This window comes from Myotis nattereri (genome assembly GCF_964212035.1).
Source record: "Myotis nattereri genome assembly, chromosome: 9".
NCBI lineage: Eukaryota > Metazoa > Chordata > Mammalia > Chiroptera > Vespertilionidae > Myotis > Myotis nattereri.
This window is the reverse complement of record NC_138084.1, coordinates 55,884,327-55,900,263: the sequence shown is the minus strand read 5'-3', so window position 1 is coordinate 55,900,263 and position 15,937 is coordinate 55,884,327.

Genomic DNA, 15,937 nt, shown 5'->3' with positions numbered 1-15,937 from the left:
TGGCTCAGTGGATAGAGCATTGGCCTGTGGACTGAAGGATCCCGGTTTTGATTCCGGTCAAAGGCACATGCCTGGATTGTGGGCTCGATCCCCAGTGTGGGGCATGCAGGAGGCAGCCAATCAATGATTCTCTCTCCTCATTGATGTTTCTATCTCTCTTGCCCACTCTCTCTCTGAAATCAATAACAAAATATTTTTAAAAAGAGAGAAATTGGTGTCTAATAAAAAACTTTGTGATAAAGACAGCATATGCCATAAAAAAAAAAAAAAACTCAAAGAAAAATGAAGCCAAATGACCAGAGAGATAGGAAAGGCCTCCTAGAGGAACTTGGGCCTGACCTGAACCTGGAAGGATCACTGGGTTTGGATAGGATGGGAAAGGGCATTCCATGTAGGAAGGAGTGGCACAGGGAGGGTATCTTTGCTTCATCCTCATTTATGCAACAGTTGAACTCTTATATGTGGCACATCCTGTGTTGGATGTGCAGGTACCAATGAGTGCTACTTAAATTCTTGATGAATGGAGTGACAGAGAGTCTGCATAATTAGGAGAGATGTAGTAGAGAACAGTACAAGATGCAAAAGTGAGATGAGGCCATAATATGGAGAGGCTTAAAAGCCAGACAGTGGTCTTTTAGGAAACAGAAAACTATCAAAGGTGCTCAAATTAAGAATTACCATAATGAAATTGGCATTTAAAAAGGATCAATTGATCTAAGTTGTACAGTCAGGAGGCAAAGAAGTCAGCCAGAAGAAAATGGCCACAGACTCAGTGTGAATTATTAAGGTCCAGATTGTTGGCAGAGCACAGAGAGAAAGTGAGTGACACGAATGATATTCTAAAGGAAGAAGACAGGAAAGGATAAATCAGTGATACTTCTGAGTCCGCATCACATACATAACTGGAGGTGTTCAGTTAGAAACGGAGGGGTTGGGAAGAAAAATGTGTGTCGATATCTTCCCAAATGTGATGTGACGGTGACAGAAAGTAGGAAACACTTAAAGCCCTGATTGTAATTCTATTAATGACATTGTTAGGCATTTCTTTCCCTGTGTCTTTCTATTTTTTTTTTTTTCCTGGCTAACTTATTTCTGGTACCTGATGTCCAACAGATACAGAGTAAAGAAACAGGTCGGGTGTCAGGCTTTTTTATGTCTTTAGTGAATGACAAGACTGCACTTAGAAGTCATTAAGAAGATGACTGTCGCAAAATTGACAAGTACTCCTGCATGGCATACGCGATTCTTTTATTGGCACATTGATTTACTAACTGGGGCTTATTGCAACAAGGCTGGCACCCTGAGTTAATGGCCCTGGCTGAGCTGGTGAGAGTGACAGGGAACAATGCCCAATTACTTAGGATGAATGCCAGCCTCATTTCACCCCACCCAAGGGAAACATTTGTCATTCACCCACAGAGTAAGGTGAGCTCAGAGAGTACAGCACCAAGAACACATATCCAAATTAGGGCAGAACAGTTGGTTTGGGCCAACTTAATTTAAAACAAAAAAAGTATATTACTCACTGCTAAAATACTGCCTTTCTCTCCCAAGAAATGTTTCCAATTCTTAAGCCTCTTTCTTTGGCCAAAATAGAAGACTCCAATGTCCCTTCAGGTTCCTGTTGTCCATCAAAGTTAAGTTTAGTGTCTTCACAAAGATCCTATCCCAGAAAACCTACCCCAGAGACAGTGTCTGGACAACAGAGGTTTGTGTCAAGATTCCCCCTGCAGTTCACTCTCAATAGAATTTTATCTTTTGAACAGAATAATTTTAAACAAAACAGAAGTAGGAAATCATGACAGCTAGGCTGAGGCTGGCACTCAGTAGATCTAATTGAAAGATGGAAAATTCAGTTCTGCTTTTATGAAATTTCTGGATGATTTCCTCACAAGTGGAATTAGGGATCCATTAAGTCAGGCAGCTTGAAGGATGATTATATTTTTCACTTTACAGTAAGTCCGCACTCAGATTCATTAGCACCATCTCAATTGCTTAGTTCTCTGTGCTCAGAAATTACGAAAATGCTTTATTTCCAAAAGTTAGAAGTTTGGGATGGTTAGGCACACAATGCAATATACAAATCATGTATCATAGAAATATACACTTGAAACCTATATAAGCTTATTAACCAATGTCACCCCAATAAATTTAATTGAAAAGTGCAGTATTTAATATATCATTAGATTGATTTTTTATTTTTTATTTTTTTTATTTTTAAGTTTTGTTTTACTTTTTCCAGCTTCATTGAGGTATACTTGACAAATAAAAATTTTATGTATTTAAGCTATACTATGTGATGTTTTGATATATGTAACATTTTGAAATGATTATGACAAGCTAGTTAACATATTCATCACCTTATATAGTTATGAGGTTTTTTTGTGTGTATGTGGTAAGAACAATTAAGATGAACACACTTAGCAAATTTCAAGTATACAGTGCAGTATTATTTTTATCTATTTTTCAATTATAGTTGACATATTAGTTCCAGTTATGCAACATAATGCTTAGAGATTTATATAAATTATGAAGTGATCACCCTGATAAGTCTAGTACCCATCTGATACCATACATGGTTATTCTATATAGTAAATAGGTAATATGCAAATTGACCATCACACCCTCACAAGGTGGTTGCCAAGACAGGCCGGCAGGGGGTGTTAGTGAGGGATGACCAAACAACTGAACAAGCAGGCTGCATGGGGCAACCAGGCTGGCAGGGGGATTATTAAGGGACGACCAAATGACTGAACAAGCAGGCTGCATGGGGCGACCAGGCCAGCGGGAGAACTATGAAGGGTGACCAGGCTGGCGGTGGGGGTGGCAGTGAGGGGTGACTAGGCCAATGGAGGGGACAGTTGGGGGCAACCAGGCTGGCAGGGGGGGCATAATGAGTGACCAGGCCGGCAGGAGGGGGGATAGTTAGGAGTGATCAGGCCGGCGGGGGGGGGGGGGGGAGTTAGGGGAGTTCAGGCCAGCACACAGAGGCAGTGAGGGGTTATCAGGCCAGCATTGGGGGCAGTTACAGGTGACCAGGCAGGCAGGCAAGTGAGCAATTAGGAGCCAGTGGTCCAGGACTGTGAGAGGGATGTCCGACTGCCGGTTTAGGCCCAGGATCATGCCTAAACCGGCAGTTGGACATCCCCCAAGGGATCTCGGATTGGAGAGGGTGCAGGCTGGGCTGAGGGGACCCCCCATGCACAAATTTCATGCACTGTGCCTCTTGTCCTATATAATAAAAGCCTAATATGCTAAGTGTCTGGTTGTCTGTTCAACCAATCAAAGCGTGATATGCTAATGATATGCTAAGGCCCCTCAACTGCTCGCTATGACGTGCACTGACCACCAGGTTGCAGACACTCCAACTGGTAGGTTAGCTTGCTGTTGGGGTCCTGCCCCAGCAGGTCCAGGGGTTCCCAAAGGTGTGGACTGAGTTGGCAAAGAAGGAATGACTCAGAGGCAGCAGCGTTCAGATGATCAGCAAAGCCATGTTCTCTAGCCAGGTTCTCCTGCCAGATTCTCCCTTAATTGCCCTGTTACATCTATATTTATACCATTTGATTTTAATCCTATCTATTCTATTCCAAAGGTTAGGGCATTTGTTATCTCCATTCCAAGGTCACTACTCTACTGTTCTGTTAAACTACAAGGAAGTAACTGAAGGAGATTATCCTAAGTAAAGATTATGTAACTTAAGCGTGATTGTTCGTAGTTAAGGTGATTAACTACCCGCCTGGTACTTAGTTAAGGGGTTTTACTGATTTATTCCCTTCCTTAGTCCTGTTAATCCCTAACTCCAGGGAAAAATCCCCTCTTGGAGAAACAACCTTTCTCAAGGAGGTGGTTCTGGTTTTAACACACCGCTAAAAAATGGGGAGCAAACATATTAAGAACAGTATGCCGTATACACCAGGTACCTTGAAACATATGCTGTGCAGATGTTTCTTCCCTGCAGTGACTATGTCAAGCAACAAGGATGGACCAGCCTCTGGCACTGCTGGGGTCTGGCCAATCAGGACTGAGCAAGACAGGCCATATACTCCCTGGAGCCCTCCTGCAGCCCTCCCCGCCCCGATCATTCACCGATGGTGGCCTGGCCTCTGCCCTCTCACAATCTGGGACCCCTTGGGGGATGTTGGAGAGCCGCTTTCAGCCCGATCCCGCAGGCCAAGCCGAGGGACCCCACTGGTGCACGAATTCATGCACCGGGCCTCTAGTTACAATATAATTGACCATATTAATTATACAGTACTTTATATCCTGTGACTATTTCTATAATTTCCAATTTGTACTTAATCTCTTTCACCTTTTTTCCCTTCTTACCCCACTTTCCCATCTGTCTATTATCAGTTTGTTCTGATCTAGGACTTTGTTTCTGTTTTGTTAATTCATGTATCTTGCTTTTTAGGTTCCATATGTTAGTTAAATCATATGGTTTTTGTTTTTCTCTGTCTGACATATTTCACTTAGCATAATACCCTGTAGCTCCATCCATGTTGTTACAAACCATAAGATTTCATTCTTTTTTATGGCTAATATTCCATTGTATATATATACACCACATCCATTCATTTAGTGATGGGCACTTAAATTGCTTTCATATCTTGGCTATTGTAAATAATGCTGTGATGAACATAGGGGTGCATATATCTTTTCAAATTAGTGTTCTGGATTTCTTCAGATAAATAACCCAGTAGTGGAGTTGCTGTACAATGTGACATTTTGATATACACAACATTGTGATTGTGTGACCACAAGCAAGTCAACTGACCATATCCATAAAGTGGAGATTACTCCTACCCCAGAGCATTGCTATCCAGATTACATGGTCTGATGTTTGTTTAAATTCCAAGTGGTATGCTTGGCATATTGTAGGAAATCAAGTTTATATATATTTTAAATATAAGCAGATAATTGTTCTTGTATAGTCAACTTCAAGCAAGACTTGTGTTAGTCAGTGTAAATTACCAATTAAAAGCAGGGAGGCAGCATGGATATGCTATAAAGAACATTTGTCTTCATTTCTAACTAACTGGGTCCTACTACTCACCTCCCCTCTTCCTGCCTAAGGAACTTCAAGACTCAAATTTCAGGCTTCAATGTTCTTGTCTGTTAAATGGGGATGTTTTGTATATGTCTCTCATGGAATTGTTATAGTAATATTCTGCACACAGAGATGCTTTTTAAATATGATTACTGTAGACAAGACCTATGGATGGTGTTTGGAATCCCTTAGGAGAAAATCCAGAGTGGTCTTAGATTCTGAATAGCTACACATTGTAGAGAATCTACAATATGCCAGTCACTTGCTAAGCACTTTATAAACATATTCACTGACTCACTAAATCTTCACGGCAATCAGGATTTACAATTGCTCCCAGTTTCCATGAGGAAATTGCGGTTCAAAAAAGTTAAGCATTGTATCTAAGGCCACTTGGCAATGGGTAGGACCAAGGCACAAGCCCAGGTTTGTCTGGTTCGCGGCTCAAGTTCCTAGTACCATGTGTCATTGCCACAGCAGTGTGAACTAACAGATGCCGCCCAAATTAAAATGACATGGAATGGTGGTAAGCACATTGGCATGGGCTGTGTGAAGTGGGTGGGACAGATGCTGAAATGAGGCAGAAGTATGTGTACTGTCTGAGGGGAACGAGGACAAACAAAGAACTTGCTTATGAAAAAAATCTGTTGCTCTCAAAATATTCTTCTGTACACATTTTGTTTGAATAGAATCATAATTTCCCTGAAATAAAGAGCAGTCAGAGATGTAGTGGATGGAACATAGTTAGTGAGGCTGTTAGGAAGGCTGTAACCTGTTACAGGGTGGCTGGTCTCAGGAGGACCCCCTTAAGTATGGTGTGACCTTTAAGTGAGACTCATTTAACATGTGACCCTTCGGCCCATTAATGTCCCATTCGGCAATATTTTTAATTGCTTATTGAAATGTTGTACAAGTTGTTAAGGGAAACATACAGGAGATTTTCAGTCATCTTAGCTAATGTGGTCATGGAGCACTCCAAAAAGATGTTTTATTGGGAAATGGTGTCCTTCTTTTTAAATTGTGAGTAGGACAACTACAGCTACTTTGTTAATTTAGTGAAAGTTGAATTTCAAAGGAGCCGAGAAACTAGTTGGTTCTGTCCTATCTGCTAATAAAGTCCTTCCTGAAAATATCATCAAAATGGAAACTTTCAAAGAAAAAAATGATAGGGTTCCTTTAGTAATAATTTGTGTTGGATTTCCCAAGCAGATATTTAGAGTAAGTCATTGCCTTTTCTTTTCTAAATATTAATTCTGCCCTTTTGTGTTTTTACTGATCATAAACGATAATGCATTCCTGTTCTAAATATTTTTAATGATACCAAAATTACGTAGAACAAATGTCATCATTTAAACATAAACATTGTTAGCACTTTGATAAACATTCTTCTGTACACACGTATCTTTTATATCTGTCTCTCTCATGCACACTCATACACACATGCACACATACACATGATCCTGTATAAATGGAATCAAACACCTCTAACATTTTATTAAGGTTCTTCTTTGCAAGTTCTTATGGGTATCTTTTCAAGGCTTCTATTATCATGTTCTCTGTCTACTTAGCATTTTCATTGTATAGATGGATGAGGTTTATTAATAGTACTGATTAAATAGCCTGAGATCAAAGACAGTAGTTTCTGTCAATTCGTAAGTACCTTTCTCTCATGAGTTTTTAAGGCCCTTGCCTATAAAATAGGATGGTTGGGGAAGGTGACGTATCTAACACTGATGTTCCATACTTCTTCCACATCCTACCTTGAATTGTTGTGGGTTTGTTTTTTGTTTTTCTAGTTTTGTGTGCCCCTGTCTTCCCTCGCCTCCCAGAATGAATGAAATACTGTAAACGCGGTATCATGAGAACACACAAGGGAGACAATGGGAGGGGAAGATTATTTCATTTGTGAACCAAGAGATATTTTTTGGTGGAGAGCTTTAAAAATTGAACTCAAAGAACTGGTAGTATTGAGCATGAGGCATGCTGTGGGAAAAGGCGTTGGCAAAGCAGGGAACAGCACAAACATGGGCACTGAGTCAGGACAGCACACAATCAGATACCTACATACAGGCCACTTAGAGTGGCAATAGGTGGTTGGGATCATATTATGGAGGAAATTTATAAATTATGGGAATGTTGAGGGTGGAATGGAGAAGGGTAGAAAATGAGAGTTTTTTAAAGTCTTAAGTGAGCGGAGGATAAAGTAACAAGGTTAAAAGGATCTCGTACTCTATCCCCTCACCTTTTTTTGAGAGGCTCAGAAAAGGAGAGTTTCTAGATGTAAAAAGGCCAGGTGATAGAGTGCAGTTTCTGAATCTTGTTAGCAATGGGGTGGGCAGGCAGGCAGTCTTGAAGAGCTTGGCCTCCAGGAGCAGACTGCCTGGGTGTGAATGTTCTCTCCAGAGTTCAAGAAATGTGCGAGTCCAGGGAGCTACTTAAACTCTGCTTCCGTTTCTTCATCTGGACAGTGAGGATAACACTATTAGCTGTCTTCATTGTGGGTATTTTGAGGATTGAATGTGTTGATGTTTCCATATAGCAAGCACTATAGATGTTTGACAGAAGTAGTGTAAAGATGAGATGAATGAAAGACATTTCAGAGATGGAGTCAGTGGGGCATTTAGGGAAAAAGATTTGATGCCATAAGATAAGGAAGTGAAGATGGCTCCAACATTTCTAGCTCTGGTTACTGAGAAGATGCTACAAAGGTAGGGAATCAGGAGCAGGTTTGCACAGGGAGACCATGAATATCTGACTTATGTGAGGTAGATCTTAAGATTTAGAAAGTATATTCGCATAAAATATACAGTTGGAGGTTTGAAACAGAATATGGGACTCAGGAACTCAAGGAGAGGGGTAGACTTTAGAATCACAAGTTTCATAAATTGTTAGGAGTGATTTCGGGCTTGGGATATGATAAGTGAAAATTCTAGACTTAAAGAGGTAGAGTGCCTGCATCCACCCAATAAATATAGGATGTCTCCCAAAAATGTATACACACACTTCAAGTAATTATAAAGGTAGTGTTTATTAAAATATACTTTATTTTCAAAATTGAGCTATCAGCTTTTACAGTGTGTATACATTTTGGAGGGATACCCTGTATATATTGGAAGTATCTGATATGTGCATGGCGGGATATAATTTTAACTTGGTCCTGAATATCAAGGATCCATTTGATGCCCAACCTAAAATGGTCTGTTATTACCACCAAGAAAACATTGATAATAATGGTAGTGTTCTTCTGACACTCCACTAGCCTGTCGTGTGATTTCCAAATGATGATTCTTTCATCTAGGCTGCATGAAACAATGACAAATGCTCCACTTAATGAGCCTCAAAGCAATTAAGACACAGACACATCAGAGAATTCTATTGAATTTAATCATCAGAGAAAGAATAAACAAAAAAGCACTGTGATGATTCAATGAACTTGATAAATCAATTACAAGTTGATTTCTGGAACAGATTTCCAAAGCTATACAGCTCTGATACACTGTGGTTGTAGGTTCATTGTTAAGTTCTGAAAGAATGAGAAGGGAATAAAGGAAAAAGCACTTAGTTTGGATTTAGGAAAAATTAGTTGCTTGTGGTCTCCAATTAATTTCAGGACTTTTGTCAAATCATTATACTTTTCCTGAACCTCAATTTTCTTATTAGTGAAATTATACTAAAAGTATTTTTGTGTGTGTGTGTGATACTGTGATGAAAATAAGTGGAAATATTGGAGGTAGAAATTATCTCATAGTCTGCTGATTAGTTTTGCTAACACATGCAGGGACAAAGTGGGGTGGGTCATTGATGTCTGTGGCAAAGAGAGCGGGCCTAGGTGCCAAGAAAACTCATCACAGCTTGACCATCACTTCATCACTTGGATGTGTTTAACTTATGACATGTCAAGGTCTGGACCTCAGCCTTGCAGGCTCAGCACAGTGGGGAACAGATCCATTTCTCAGAAACAGGCTCATATATATGAGCAAATAAAACAGAATTTCAATGTTCTCATTTATACCAAGACAGTCATCAGTGAGAATTGAATGAAGTAGAAATTCCATCATATTCTCTTACTTCTGGCATACTTTCTTAAGAAAACTGATATTAATGATGCCATTTTAATATATGGAATTCAAAATATGAAGGATGACATAGAATCAGGACTGTAACTATATGACATTATACACTAACCTGCTGCAGACATCTAATAATAGAAGTCTTCTCTTAGTGAAGGCTCCTGTTCCTTGCATGGTACTTGGTCATGGCCCAAAACTCACCTCTGTGATTCTCCTTTTTTAATCTTTAGTGACTGATCAAACACCATTCTCAAAGTACATCTTTAATATGTTACTATAACCAAACAAGTTATAGTTAAGTCCATTGACTGGTGAGCCATTATCACTAGATCTTTCATTTCTGTGATGTGATCAAGCTGGCGTTGATTCTACAGGTTTCTTCTCAAACAAATGTCTTATTTCCAAGTTCTTGAGGAGCAGCTCATTGTGCTTCCCCACCCTGCCATCTCCCCTGCTTATATATACAGTAGCAAAAAAAAAAAATGTTTTTTTTTTCCTTTATACCCCGTTATGCTGACTGTGAGATCCTAGGAAGCAGAATGAGATAGACCATCCAGTAGAGCGTTCTATGCTCTGTGTGGCATAATATAGTAACCACTAGGCATGTATAGCTATTGAGTATGTTATAGTTAGTGGGACTGAGGAACTAAACTTAAATTTTAATTTTAATATAAATAGCCACATGTTGCTAGTGGCTACCATATTGGACAGCACCAGTGCAGTTACTGAATTACAAAACTTTGTGAGTGAGACCCAGCCATCTTTGCTTTTTTTCTTTTTTTAAGTCCCCAGGAATTCTGATGCAAAAACACCTTTGCAAACTTGCCAAGAAAAAATAGTGGACTTAGAATAAAGAAGCCTGATCCTTGATCTTTTACCTATTTAGTTTTGAACAAATAACTTAGCAGATCTGATGTTCAGCTTCTTATTATGTAGAAGGAAGAATTACCTTGAGGTTATGGTATGCATTAGTTAAATTAATACTTGTGATAAATTAAGTCCAGATTCTTGGTGAGTCCCAACAGTTTTAGCACAGATGATGCTGAATAAATGACGAAATAAATGATTAAAACTATGGCAGGGGAAAGTCCCTAACAAGAGACTCCTTAGTTGTTCAGAGACATCATTTAATAATAATACTTATAGATAAAATGTTTTAACCAGTTACTATATGCCAGCCAGTGTGCTCTGTATAGTAGATATTTTACAAATATAATTAATGTCTAAGATTTAGGGAGGTTAACTTTTTTACCTAAGACCACATAGCTAACACGTGGTTTGTAAGGGGGTCAAATCCATATCCATTTGAATCCAATATCCATGTACTTGATCAATAAACTCCTCTTTAATTTCATAATGGCATTAGCTCTTCTTGCAGTGGAATATCTAAAGAAGAGCAATAGAAGAAGAAGCATGTATGAGCTTCAACTGCTCATACTCTGACTGATTTGAAGTCACCATTAAAATGAAAAGACTGGATAAATTCAAGAGAAGAGAGGCTTGACCTATGAGTTGAGAGTATACTTAGGAGTGGGCCACCAGCAAGCTCTGGATTTGAGCCCCAGGCTTAAATCCATTCAAATACTTGCTCACATCAGCCCAAGGTAACTCCCTACTCAATTCCTACTTTAAGTTACCGTGTCAGAAATCTATTGCTGTGACAATTTTTGTTGAAAGCATGAAGTCAGGCACCAAATTTTCTCAAAATTCAAACTCTCAATTTTGACATTAGACATCTACACTAATAAAAGAGAAAAATGGTAATTGGCGTACGGCGATACCCTTTTCATTGGCTAATCAGGGCTATATGCAAATTAACTGCCAACTAAGATTGGCAGTTAACTGCCAACTAAGATTGGCAGTTAACTGCCAACAAGATGGCGGCTAATTTGCATATGTAGGCACAATGCAGGGAGGCGAAAGGGAAAGCAGGAAGAAGCCCCCTGCCACTGACAGTGATCTGAAACCCAGGGGGGAGCTAAGAGCTGGGGGGCCCCCCCAGCCATGATCGGAGAATCAGGCGCCTTTTCCGCCCTGGCCAGTGATAGCAGGAAGTAGGGGTGGAGCCAGCAATGGGAGCTGGGCACGGTCGAAGCTGGCAGTCCCAGGAGCTAGGGGTCCCTTGCCTGGGCCTAAAGCGAAGCCCACGATCGCGGCGCCCCCCGCTGCCACTGCAGGTCCCCACTGCCCGGGCCAGACGCCTAGGCCAGAGGCGTTAGGCCTGGGCAGGGGCGGAGCCTGCAACCGCGGGGAGCTGGGGGTCCCCTGCCCAGGCCTGACACCTCTGCCGGAGGCCTCAGGCCTGGTCAAGGGGCCGATCCGGTGATTGGTGATCGGAGGGTGATGAGGGTCAACTCCTCTGGCCAAGGCATCAGGCCTGGGTGGGGGGCAGAGCCGGAGATTGGGGGGATATGATGGTCCCCTTGCCCAGGCCTGAAGCCTGGGTCAGAGGTGTCAGGCTTGGGCGGGGGGTGGAGCAAGCGATCAGAGGGAGATGGGGGTCCCCTGCCCAGGCATGATTCCTGGGCCAGAGGCCTCAGGCCTGGGCGGGGGTCAGAGCCAGTGATTGGGAGGGAGATGGGGGTCCCCTGTCCAAGCCTGACACCTCTAGCGGAGGCGTCAGGCCTGGGTAAGGGGCCGATCAGGCGATCAGAGGGTGATGGGGGTCAACGCCTGAGGGCTCCCAGTATGTGAGAGGGGCCAGGCTGGGCTGAGGGACACTCCCCCCCGACACACACACACACCCAGTGCACGAATTTCGTGCACCGGGCCCCTAGTTTTACATAATTTTGTTTTGTCCCTTCTTAAAATGTCCGGTTTCCTCCACCAGAATTCCTCTTCTATCAAATACCACTTTTCCATACATTAAATATTCACATGCATTATAAAATGTTGAGCAGGTTTCTCTATTTATGCTTCTGTAGCAGTTACAAGAGACTGATTCATCTACTCCTAACTTCTTTAGCTATAAAGCTAATCACTCAATTTCCCACTCTTATAGTGAAGAGTAACCATATCTCACTGACCCACGAGATGTAAGGAGAGGTCTGTTTTAGGCGCTTCCTTGACCCGTTTATTCTTCATGGTGCTTTTATCCTCAGAGGCTGGAAGTGTAGTAGTCATCTTGAAGGAAAATCCATAAGAATGGAACTCTTGGTTTGACCTTTTTAACCTGTGCAAGTAAGGCCAGCCACCTCCCTGCCTGCCACATGCTTGTTTTGAGGCTAAAATAAGACGTTGCTGTCTTCCACACTGATGTAAGATTTCTAATACATGTGGTTAAAAGGATCCCTAACTTGTACAATTGGCTTTACAAAATGGATTGAAGTGGGTTTTTTTGTTTTGTTTTTCTTTTTTTGTGTTTTTTTTTTTTTGATGACTTGTAATTGTTGACCATGAGAATTGTGTATATTTTAAAGCTTCGAAACCATCAAGACTTATTGTCTTTTTAAACATTATCTTTCCAATCATTTTTTGGTAATTGGTTGATTCATGTTTTGTTTTTTGTTTTTGTTTTATTTTGGAGGGGGTATTTTTATAACATATTTTGTTGGTGAATTATCTATTTCTTCCAGATTTGAAAGATGTTTTTTGCCAGAGTTGCACATAATATTCTTATATACTTTTCTCATTTTCATTTCTCTAGATATGTATTTTTTGTTCCTAATTTCAACTGTTTTTGCTATCTCACTGTTTCTTTCAGATGGCAACTTTAGAATTTTTCTATTTATTTTCGATTTTATTAATTTTTAAAGTTATTAATTCTTTTACTCTAACTATATTTTCATGATTTTTAATTGTTTTATCTTCTAAATCAGTGATATAAATATTGAATTCCATTATGTTAGTCTTTAATTGTTTAATAATGAAGACATTTCAGAGTATTGATTTTCTTCTCTTAATTGCTTCAGCTGTTTCCCATAGTTTGGGTTTCAAGTGTTTATATTTTGTTTTGTTTTTTATAGGAATTAGGCAATTTATTTTTATTTTATTAAGATTTAAAGGTTATCTAAATGTGTATTTATTAATTGTAAGTACTTATGTCATTTTATTTTTATTTCTAATATGTTGGTTTATTATCAGTGAATACCTATTAAATATCTACTTTTGAAAATAACCATGAAGATATACTTTGTAACCAAGTACATGAGTACTTATGTTAGTTATATGAATATGTAGCAATGTGTATGTTCTATTGGAAGGATGGAATAAGGCATCGATTATATGCCAGTTACCTATTTAAGTACTATACACAAAGCTGTGAGCAAAAATAGACTAAGCTCACATTTAAATTTTAAGAAAAAACAATAATCAGAACAAATAAATACAGCATATATCATCTTAAAAATAATGAGATGGTAATACTAACAATATTTAATAACTTAGTACAGATAAAGAAAACTCTAATTCCAAAAAAATCAGTTATTCTCTGAATCAAATGGTTACCAAGTGATAGAAGTTGTAGCATTACTCATTCATGAAATCATTCTTATTACTTCAAAATCATTTGTTCATTTTAGAAATTGCTAGTGGTCTCTTTGGACTCACACATCTGTTATTAGCTAACTGATGCCTTTTTTGGTGCCACATCTTGAGATAGATTTTGACAGAGAAAAATCACATAAGTATTTTTAATGAGCATTCTTCATTTTAATTGATAGCCATTAGGTGATTTGTAGCCTCAACAAGTGAAAAAATGTTTCTTAACAAAGAGGTATTATTTATGATGCTAAATTCTCTGTTCCTTTTGAATAACAGTTACAATCAAAATGATTTTTAACTACCTTTGAATATATTAAAATCTCAGTAGTAATCTCTCTACTTTTGATTAAGTGAAGAAAATCATTTATTAGATTATGTTAAGATTATTTATTAAAATATCCTATTTAATTATTTGCCTCAATTTTATTAAATTATTTCTTAACTAGAGGCCCAGTGCACAAAATTCGTGCACAGGGGAGGCAGGTGTCCCTCAGCTCGGCCTGCACCCTCTCCAATCCTGGATCCCTCGGGGAATGTCTGACTGCCAGTTTAGGCCCAATTCCACCACTGGCTCCTAACCACTCACCTGCCTGCCTGCCTAATGCCTCCAACTTCCCTCCCCTGCCAGCCTGATCTCGCCCCCAACTACCCTCCCCTGCCGGCCTGATCTCACCCCCAACTACCCTCCCCTGCCAGCCTGATCTCGCCCCTAACTGCTCTCCACAACCGGCCTGATCACCCCTAACTGCATCTGCCTTGGCCCCCACCACCATGGCTTTGTCCAGAAGGAAGTCAGACATCTGGAAGATGGCCAGTCGACCCGGTCTAATTAGCATATTACCTTTTTATTAGTATAGATACTAATTCATGGGGCTTTATTGACATCATTGGGCCAACTTTCAGGACTCAGTAAATTAGAAATGATACAAAATTTTATTATCTCTTTCATGTTTGTCATCTTACAGGCACATTTTCTAACTTATTAAAAAATCTAAGCTTCAAGCCCTAACTGGTTTGGCTCACTGGATAAAGCGTCAGCCTGGGGACTGAAGGGTCCCAGGTTCGATTCTGGTCAAGGGCATGTACCTTGGTTGCGGGCACATCCCCAGTAGGGGGTGTGCAGGAGGCAGCTGATCGATGTTTCTCTCTCATCGATGTTTCTAACTCTCTATCCCTCTCCTTTCCTCTCTATAAAAAATCAATAAAATATATTTTTTTTAAAAATCTAAGCTTTGAGAAATTGTTAATTAGTTTTGTTTCAAATGGTATGTCATGTTTATTTCTAGAGTTTCACTTTTCTTTTATGGATTCTTTTATTTGATTTATACATGCAGTCACTTTAACTGTTTAGTAAATTAATTAAAGTCCCAGTGCACAAAAGGGGGGTCCTGTCAGCCCAGCCTGCGCCTCTTGCAGTCCAGAAGCCCCGAGGGATATTTGACTGATGGCTTAGGCCCGCTCCCTGTGGAGCGGGCCTAAGCCGTCAGTCAGACATCCTTAGCACTGCTGCGGAAGTGGGAGAGGCTCCTGCAACTGCCACTGCGCTTGCCAGCCATAAGCCCGGCTTCTGGCTGAGTGGCACTTCCCCTGTGGGAGTGCACTGACCACCAGGGGGCAGCTCCTGCATTGAGCGTCTGCCCCTGGTGGTCAGTGCACATCATAGTGACCAGTTGTTCTGCTGTTGGGTAGATTTGATTATTAGGGTTTTATTATATAGGATATATCAACTTTATTATTATTATATTTCCTTCTTGTGAAGAGAAAAAAATACTAGCATCGCAGTTAAAATGTCATTTAGAAAGCCAAATTTAGTTTAAAATTTATGTTTTTAAATTTTCAATGACTTCTATCTCATAATTTACATCAAAGTGAATACCCAAGGCCTCATATAATTTCCAAACCAGTTCTGCAACTAGATTGCTGCCAATTTGGCTTAATTTCTAATTTCTATATCCTCAGCTATATATATTTAATTATTTTTGATAGTGGTATGATAACTAGATGTAAATTTAAAGTTTATTGAAAAAAGATGATTAAAATTATTTACCTAATTACTGCATCATCTAGAGCAGGGGTGGTGAACATCCGGCCTGAGGGCCATATAAGTCCTCCAAAATCATATGGTCTGGCCCTGCCAAGGCATTAGGAGTGAGTTAATTAAATATTTGACCAAATATAGCAGGCTAAGTTTTAAGTTGCTACATTTGTAGGGCCCACGAATGATATTATAAAAATCCAAATGGCCCTTGGCAGAGAAAAGGTTCCCCACCCTTGATCTAGAGATACTTTTATTTGGAACAATGTCAATTAAAACATCTGGAAATTTTCAAAATCTTGGCTG